The 10,000-nt window shown below is 37.5% G+C and overlaps 1 pseudogene across 1 annotated transcript in view; it reads right to left on the bottom strand.

The window, feature by feature from the left end:
* The window catches only part of LOC146460113 (uncharacterized), a 14,175-nt pseudogene that overhangs the window by 1,685 nt on the left and 2,490 nt on the right, over positions 1–10,000 (bottom strand). Inside the window, exon 2 of the transcript XR_014857684.1 lies at positions 1–2,277. This exon is cut by the window's left edge and continues 1,685 nt beyond it. The product of XR_014857684.1 is annotated as an uncharacterized LOC146460113 (transcript). The remainder of the gene's footprint in view (positions 2,278–10,000) is intronic.

Here is a 10,000-nt window from a genome sequence, read left to right as displayed (position 1 = left end):
TATACTTTTTCTGGCCCTGAGGACTGCCTGAAAAAACATCGTCTCTAACTTTTAAAATGGGTTTGCAGAAAGCAAATAGTAAGGACTGTTACTTAGTGTTATAGCAGAACTATACCCCACCACTTTTTCAGGCAGGTTACAAGGTTGGTCTCATTGGAACACACAACTACAGCTGTAAACAATCTAACCGTTTTTGAGGCAGAAAGAATCTTATATTATTTCTTTATCACGTGGTTAATAAAGGACAATGTATGCATCTGGACCAAGAAAAATGTGTGTAGAGGAAAAAAAAAAGAAAGAAAGAAAGAAAGGGAGGTGCCCATGTGAAGCTGGCATCCATATTAAAAGCTGACCTTGACCCGTTCAAGTTTTTTTTTGTAGCCGCATGCTTCACATTTCTATCAGTTCTTATTCATGTCTCATCCTATAAGGCAAGCACTTCACCAGTCATCAACACTTTTTCCCATTTAAAACCACAAGGCATTTGAGAAAAATAAACTAAAAGTCACTCAATTATCATATGATTTTCATAGTGTTCAAGAAGTAGGACCTCACTACTTAGTTCATCTTGGCAAATCCAACAGATGTGTTTTTGAACAAGGGCTAATTGAGGATTTTCCAAAGTGGAGGATGCCATAGATGTTTCGTCATCAACAGAATATGCAGAATGCTGGTTGGTTCTGTCACGTTTTGCACGATCTCTCACTTGACTAAAACAGTCTCTTTCATGTTTTCTTAGAATTTCTCCTTTGCTAAAACATTTGCCACACTTTTTGCATTTGAAAGGCTTTTCTCTACTATGGGTTCTTTCATGGCTTCTTAGATTGCAGCTGGCACTGAAACATTTGCTACAATATTTGCATTTAAAAGGCTTCTCTCCAGTATGGACTCTTGTGTGGGACTTAAGACTTCTTGCCACACTAAAAGACTTGCCACAAACTTGGCAATGAAATGGTCTCTCTCCAGTATGGACTCTTTCATGTTTCCTTAAGTTTCCTGACATACTAAAGCACTTGCCACACTGTTTGCATTTATAAGGCTTCTCTCCAGTATGGACTCTTTCATGGCTCCTAAGTGTCATTGTTCGACTAAAGCACTTGCCACACCATTTACATTCATAAGGCTTCTCTCCAGTATGAATTCTTTCATGTCTCCTGAGATCTCCTATTTGACGATAACACTTGCCACACTGTTTGCATTCATAAGGTTTCTCTCCAGAATGGGTTCTTTCATGAACATGAAGACTTCCTGCTTGAATAAAACACTTGCCACACTGTTTGCATTTATATGGCTTCTCCCCAGTATGGATTCTTTCGTGCTTTCTCAGATCTCCTGTTTCACTAAAACACTTACCACACTGTTTACATTCATATGGTTTCTCTCCAGTGTGGACTCTTTCATGAATCCTGAGATGTCCTGTATAGGCAAAACGCTTGCCACATGTTTTACATTCATGAGGTCTCTCTCCATTATGGAATCTTTCATGCATCCTTAGACTTCCTGATACACGGAAACACTTTCCACACTGTTTGCATTCATAAGGCTTCTCTCCAGTATGGACTCTTTCATGGGACTTAAGATTTCCTGCCAAACTAAACCACTTGCCACACTGTTTGCATTCATAAGGCTTCTCCCCTGTATGGACTCTTTCATGTCTCTTTAGAACTCCAGCTTCGCTAAAGCACTTGCCACACATTTGCATTCATGAGGCTTCTCTCCAGTATGGACTCTTTCATGTTTCCTTCGATTATCTGCTTGACTAAAACACTTGCCACAATGTTTGCATTTATAAGGCTTCTCTCCAGTATGGACTCTTTCATGTGTCCTCAAATGTCCTACTTGCCTGAAACATTTGCCACAGTGTTTGCATTCATAAGGCGTCTCTCCAGTATGGAGTCTTTCATGGCTCTTTAGCTGTTCTGGCATACGAAAACACTTTTTACACTGTTTGCATTCATAAGGCTTCACTCCATTATGGACGCTTTCATGGTTCCTGAGATTTCCTGCCTGGCTAAAACACTTGCCACACCGTTTGCATTCATAAGGCTTCTCTCCAGTATGGACTCTTTCGTGTGTCCTCAGAAGTGCAGCGGTACTGAAACACTTGCCACACTGTTTGCATTTCAAATTTTTCTTTCCTGTGTGAACTCCTTTATGAATCTTCAGATGTGCCGGGCAGTGAACACGCTTGCCAGGCAGTTCACATTTAGAAGAACTTGTCTGGCCACTTTGATGGATTGCTAATTTTGGCATGATGGTTTTGATCCGCTTTAATGCCTGGAACACAATCAAAACCACCATTGTGAATAATACTGGAAAGCATTTCATGGAATAAGATCTTAAATTTGCATCAGGCGTTTGGCTCACAGGTAGATCTCATCTCAAGAGTAATTACAGGCAATATGTATTAGAGTAGCAACAATTATTACATAGTCTGTGCTGGTTTTTTTGGACATAAAATTCAAGCAGTATTCAAGCACTAAATATTGAGTTTTCAAGGAGCATTGAAAGTAAGTTTACTTTGTCTTGCACTATGTTTCCAAATGTTTTCATTGCTTAATAGTAATTTTAAAAAAGCTCCCCCGCACATAATCTGTCCCCCATTTTGAAATCTGCGCTCAATCCCTGAATTACTTTGATACAATCCTACATTATTTCCCATCTTGCAACATGTCCCAAAATGTTCAACAAGTTAAACTTCACACAAAATGTTGCAGAAACAAAATTGTAGCAAGATTTGTGCTGCACAAAATGAAGTATTACAGTCAATCGACATCACCAATGGCCGGTATTTTTGAAATTTAAACAGAGTTTTGAAATTTACATGCGAGTTCTGAACTTTGCCAACAACATTTCAGAGTTCTCATAGAAATTTCCCTTGTTTATTGACAGTATAAAGCTCCGAATTTTTCTTTACATTACAGCATTAAGTGTTTCAAGAATAACGATTGTTTCCCAGGTAACTTGAATCTTTTTTTTTCAGTTAATGCACCTCTTTCAGAAAGATTTCCAGAGAAATTTTCAAGATTCCATTCAAATGCTGGACATTACAAAAAGAGGAATTTGAAAGTTCATTTCATACTTGGAACTACTGCTCACATATGATGTGGATTGACTGTAACTCACACAAGGGGCCGTGTTGCTGCAATACATCCCATCAGTGGATACACTTCCCTGTAACACGCCCTGTGTTCAGTCACCTTTATACAAGTATGTACATGTAACATAACTTTGGTACATAACATAAACAAAAACCAAGAATTCCATCTCATCACCACTGCCCCAGGGATCCGATGAGACTGGCTAGTACATACACAACATCAAGAAAGGGATTGCACTATAACAAGATGAGAATTCTCTTCCTTTTGAGAGGAAGCTGTAGAAATAATTACTTTAGAGAGGAGAAAGGCATAAATTCGCATATCAAGATGATAGGAGGTCAAAGAAGAAATTTCAAACGGATTGGAGAGGAAAAGGAAATTTTGGAAGAGATATGGGGTGGCGTTAACAACAATGGAATTCTGAGGGCATGGTGGGTTGAGTTTGTTGAAAATTCCCAACGTAAAGGAGAGGGTGGGAAAATATTGATGCTAACCATGGTAGTACGTTACTATATGGACTTCTGGAATCACCCATTAAAGGCCAGAAGCACTGCCTGCGAATTTGTTGCTCTGCACTTGCACTTATTTTATTGGGGGAATCAGTGTGTCATACACACAAGCAAAAGCACAAAAGAGATCTAAATCAGTTAACACCTCAACCTAGTTAAATATTTCTTTAGTACTTGTGCTTATCCTTGTTATCTAAGAAGCGAGCACCAGGTTCAGGCAGTAAACACGTGCTTTTGCCTGTAAGCTTAAAAGCTTAAAAGAATCGGATTGCCTTTTTCTCACCTTTAGCTTTTACTGAATAGATTTTCCATATCTTAAGTCTGATAGGTAGCCGCTTGTTTCACCTTCCAAGTCATTTTGGTAATGGCCAATTCACTATTAACATCTTTGGTAGTTTCACTAATGTCTTAGGTCAATTTGCTAATGGCTAAGATGCCAGTTCACTAATGCCTCATTACAATAATTATTTAACTACAACTGATATTGGTTAACACAATATCATCACGTAGTCCATCATGCAGTCCTCATATAATTTTGAAAGAACCATAGCATGGAAACTGTGCTTTTAAAGGTGAAGAACAACATACTATTGAACATGAACAATCACCATGTCTATTGGACCTGAATGCAACATTTGACACTGTTGATCATGACATTTTGTTTGAGAGACTGCCACCTACACGTAAACTTGGACTGCAGGACACAGCTCTTGACTGGTTTCATTCCTACCAGTCAGATCGCTGTCAGCAAATTTCTGTTTGTGGATCCTTAGCTGAAAAGTTCCATTTGCGCTATGGAGATTCTCTGGGTTCATGTCATAGGGCACTACTGTTCAAATTCTATGCTAGCTCATTGTTTGACATTTTGAGAAATCATTTGCCTACAGTTCATTGCTATGCTGATGATACACAGTTGTACAAGTCCTTTAGTCCTGATGAATACTTTGGTCAGGCAGAGACTGTTGGTGCAGTTGAAAACTGTGTTGAAGCGATTCAAAATTGGATGAGTGAAGATCAATTACTAATGAATGATTCTAAAACAGAGTTCCTTCTAATATCATTGGTACTAAGTCAACATTCACCATCTAGTGACTGGAAATGCTGAAATGGCTCTGCACTCTTCCTTTAGAAATCTTGGGGTGTGGTTTGACTCTAACTTGTCTATGAGTAACCACATAACCAAGATGAATTGCTTTTTACTATTTGTATTTTTTTTATAGAGTGGTCCATAGAGGGGGTCAGGTGGGGTGGTCTGGGGACCAGTTCAAGAGGTGGCCCATGTATCCGGTCAGGTAGAGGGGTCAACAGACCAGGGATCATTTTTTTTCTGGTTACCCCTTCTTGAAGCCCTTTAATGGGAAGCATAATACTTATAAGATTTTATTCAGATCCATATTTTTTAGCTATAATTTATACTTGTTTTTCTTATTTATTACACCCATTTTGAAATCACTGGTGATCCTTGCAATCTGATTGGCTCTCAACAGTGTGATTTATTCCCAAATTGCACCATTTTTTGCTCTAAATTGCATCCTTTCTTCAGCCCATCAAAATGGAAATGAAGTAACAAAAATAGAATATTAAAATTGAAAGGCTGGGAGCATAACCGACCTATGTCGAATTTCAGCCCGTTTTTCGATTTTGCTCGGCTTTGTCCGAATTTTTGCATGTGAACTTTAATTTGATTTAAAAACATTGTCCAGTTTTTTTTCCCGCCGATTTGTGTTTCGTATTAATGCCATTGGGAATTGTTACCATCTTCTAAAGAAAAATCGATGATTATAGTCACTATGGATGACCAAAAGAACAATGCATTGAGTATTAATATTTGTATTAAATATACATTGTAAACGTGTTGTCTTTGAACCACGGCACACGATCGAAAGCGGTTTTCTCGCGGGAGAAACGAAAATCTTACGCTTTTATTCGATTCTGTTACAAACTACTACGTGCGTGACAGGAATGTAAGAAACGCACAACAGATACAATACGTCATCAAAATGTCCGCACATTTCTCGGCCACAGTTCTCACCACTAAAAAGTCATTTTTATAAGTTCGTTGGCAATGTATTACCTTCTGCTGCGCGTAAATGCTTTGTTTATCATTTGGTCGCCATGTTGAAATGCTTTCCTAAATATGTTTCACAGAGGAAATCTATTTTCGAACAGTTCTCACCCTATTACGTAACAATAATTCAAAATTCAATTAGTCTCTTTATTGCAACATGGGCGAGAACTGTTGCCAAAGTACTAAGGCGCACTTTTGCTGTGATCAAAAGGGGTATAAAAGAAGGACAATAAATCGGTTTTTCATTGAGAGAAAAGTTTATCTCGAAACAAGCCATTTCCTTCCCTGCAACATGATTTGAATAAGCGAGAACTGAGGGCGAGAACTGTTATGTATTGAAAGAAAACAAGTTCTATGTCACGCACTGCGTGACTTACGGCTTTACTGGCTTTTAAGAGAGCAATCTTTGTATGAAGTACAGTTATTTTCCCTTACAGTTAAGTGGAAAGTTACAACCATGTTAATGAAGTAATGTGACGGTGAACTTTGCTTGAAGTTCGTTATGCTACCAGTTCGTTCTATCGCCCAGAAGGGAAAACACAAAATTGGAACTAGCATTTTGGTGAAATCACACTAAAGCTATTAATATTTTGCACCACACTTAACCTACGGCTAAAAAGAGTAACTTTCTTGACTTCATTAATGCACAAAGCAAAAATATGCACCATACAACTTGGCTGACCGTGAACTGTAACTTACATTCCAATGTTTCCACTTCCCAAATACGCACGGTCACCTTACAACAAGAACGCACGGTCCGAGTCCTCTTAACCGACGAGTACAACATGGACAACATCTCTAACAACATTACCCTTCCACGCGCATTCACTGGTAAACAAGCAAACCACCACATCCCCCCCCCCCAACTCAATGTTGTTTTCTGGGTCACCAACAGTCTCCTGGCAAGCATCACCTTCCAAATCAACATTGCATAAGGGGGAGGGGGGGGGAGGGAGAAATAACTGTGGTAGAATTAAGAAAAGAGAAAAAGTAAGTGAGTGGTGTTTTTCATCTGTTTTCTGACTTGTCATTGCATAGCGGGAGGGGGTGGGAGAGAGAAGTAAAGTGCTGTAGTAGAATTAACAAGAGAGAAATAGTAAGCAAGTCAGGTTTTTGCGCTGTTCGTGTTTGGTTTCCTCAAGGAGTTTTGTGCACGATTGTAAAACCGCAAAATGTTTTCAAAACCAAGGAGAGCAAAAATTCCGACAAATCTGAACGAAATCGAATACCAGGTTAAAATGAGACATAAGTCGGTTATGCTCTCAGCCCTTCAATTGACAATGATACTCTGTGATTTCAAAATAAGTGTAATAAAGTGGTAATTGAACTTTGTGTCGTGCAACTTTGGTCTGAAATCATACTTGTGATTTCAAATCGAACTCGCGCTGCGCGCTTGTTCGATTTTGAAATCACGTGTATGATTTCAGACCAAATTGCACTCCACTCAGTTCGATTACCATTATAAATCTTCTTATAAATTTTATTTTTTCTTAAAGTGTTTCAAGTTTTTGTATGATATTGTTGCTTTATTACTATGTATGTATAAACACAATTCGGCTTCTGGCTGCAAAGTATATCAATACGTACATTCACCTATCTAGTCAAAAATCTTTTCCTAAATTAAAAGAGCAAATTTACAAGTGTGGTAGAACACACAAGTTTCTACTGAGGAGTAATTTCAGAAGATAAACAAACCAAGACAACCTGCATCCAGAAATTGCCATGACAACAATTTTAAGGAATAATTATCAGCATATATTTTTGTATGTCTCTTTCGTGAACTCGCTTGTAGTTTGGACACAACTTCATTGTGATCAGTTAAAATCCACATTACCGAAAAGTTCAAGTTCAAGTTTATCTGTTATTCAGAAATTTAGTAAAAAGAGAGACTGGCCCGCAGGTAGCGAAAGCTAATCTAGGCAGGCAAGACTTACAACTTTTTAAGGATAAAATTAATATTATTACAGTTATTACAATCAAAGACAGAAGAAATAGAATTTAGGGGAGGAAGAGAAATCACAAGTATAAGTGTAACACACAAAAAAGGTCAAAAAATTAACGAAAAACAAAAAAATAACAAGTTGCAACTAATTGGTGAAACCTATTTTCTGTACTATAAAAGGTGTTTCAATATAGTCATTTTTAACTTGTGAACACACACACACGATGAATGAGTTATAGCGATGGTTTGGATCACTTGGTTGGTGGGTTTTTAGGTTTCAGGCATGCGCAGTGAATGGGTGATCGTAATGTAGCGGAATTTCACTCTGGGGCTGGTTGAAATTAACAAATTTTGTGTTTTCTGATGGGAAATACACCTTTTTGAAATGGTGAATCGAAAGAGGAACTTCTAAGGGATGCTCAATAGTTTAAACAGCAGAAATCAAGCATTAACGGTGAAGAAATTTTTGTTTGATTTGTGGTTTTATTTAGTTTTGAGAGAACTGCAGTGTTTTAAAATTTTATTAGTGGAAAATCACATGATAAATTTATTTTCCCCGCGTATCAGAATAATCTCATTCAATCTGTAGAGAATAATTTGATGATCACTTAGAGCAGGAATGGAGATTTTTTGTTAAATCTGAGCAAAGTTGAAAGTTTTTTCAGTTTTTCAGAAAGTCTGGGGGAGTAAACACAATTAATGAAAAAAAAAAAAAAAAAACCACAAGAATTTTTTCACCATGCGTCAGAATAATTCATTTGATCTGTAGAGCATAATTTGACAATCATTTTGGAGCAAGAATGGAGATTTTCCGTTAAATCTGAGCAAAGTTATTAGTTTTTCTCATTTTTCCACAAAGTGCGGTGTCTTAAATTTAATTAGTTAAGTATGAACTTTGAATAAAAAAACATGTGAAAAAGTTTTAATCGGCACATCAGAATACATACATACATACATATACATACGTACATATAATTTTTGTTGAGGCAGGTCGGTTTGCAGCAACCCAAAGGCTGGTGTGGACCTGCCAGGAACTAAAAAAACTACTTAAGGACGGTGCCTACTAAATGTTACTGCGCATACATTCTGCGCATCGCGAGATACTAGGGTTTCCTATGGGTGGTGCCTACTAATACAGGAATATTTTTGCGCGGTTTAAAACTATTCTTGGTTTTCACGTGACGTCACCAAATTCTAGAATTCAAAACTGGGAGGCCTACAAAATTTTAACCTTCATTCAAGGAAAGATTACCTAAAAATATGTCTGTTCACAATTTCTTAGCTCGATGTCATGCTTCCTTTTGAAAATATCGTGCGTGACATCAGGAGGACGGCCGTGACAGAGCTTTTCCATATCTTAATAATGACTCTTCGCGTGATTTTCAGCATTCTAAACAATTTAAGTTTGAGGAGAAATATTAATCTAAACATTGGAAAATTCACAAGGGCAAACAAACCTCTTTTCTGGCAAAAGTGAACTCCAGATGTTTTTTTCCTATTTCCGGCCGCCATGTTTGTGCCCCTCAGAGGGACACAAACATGGGGTCTCCATACTAAGCTCTATAAATTTATGTGAAACATTTTGTCAAATAACTCGAGTACGGAATGCCGCACAGACCTGACACTTGGACAGATGCCTTACTTATTTATCCTCTATACCATGTCAATTTCTTGACTTCATTCATGGAATGGTTTCGATTTTTTTTTTCAATGGGGTGACAGTGAAAATCGAGAATACGGAGAAAGTAGAACTTACCAAATGCTTCTGGTATCTCAAAAAAAAATTGGGGGTAACCATGCATTTTTCAGAGATAACTAAGCTTCAATTTAGGAAAAAATCCCATACATTGCTTTATATTTTGGCGTTTTTTAGAGATATTAATGTTTAATTATCTCGGAAAAATGAGTGGTTACCCCCAATTTTCTTTTCGGATTCCAATAGCCCTTGCTAAGATCTGCTTTTCCCGCAAAGTCATAAACCGCACAAAAATACTTCGGTATTAGTAGGCACCGTCCTTAAATATATGTACAAGTCTTGAATAACCATATTCAATGTGTAGGGAATAAGTTTTCAATCATTTTAGGACAAGAATGGGTATTTCTTGTTACATGATCAGGCAAAGATTTCAAGGTAGTGTAGTGTCTGAATTTCAATTACTGGTGTGTCATCTGCATTCACGAGTTGGCTCACAGGAGCCTTTGATCATTAACCAAAATATTGAGGACAAGCTAGAAATTTTCTCCTTTGAATTCTTTCTTAGGTAAATCTCTCATACAATTTATGCAGTATCTCATTCCACAGTCTTACGTGAAAAAGAACATTTATGTATTTCTAGTCTAGAATTTTGGACATTAAAGTTTTCAGAGGTGGATGATCGAG

The sequence above is a fragment of the Pavona decussata genome, unplaced genomic scaffold (assembly GCF_977016875.1).
Source record: "Pavona decussata unplaced genomic scaffold, jaPavDecu1.1 SCAFFOLD_214, whole genome shotgun sequence".
Taxonomy (NCBI): domain Eukaryota; kingdom Metazoa; phylum Cnidaria; class Anthozoa; order Scleractinia; family Agariciidae; genus Pavona; species Pavona decussata.
This window is presented reverse-complemented; position numbering and strand designations above follow the sequence as displayed.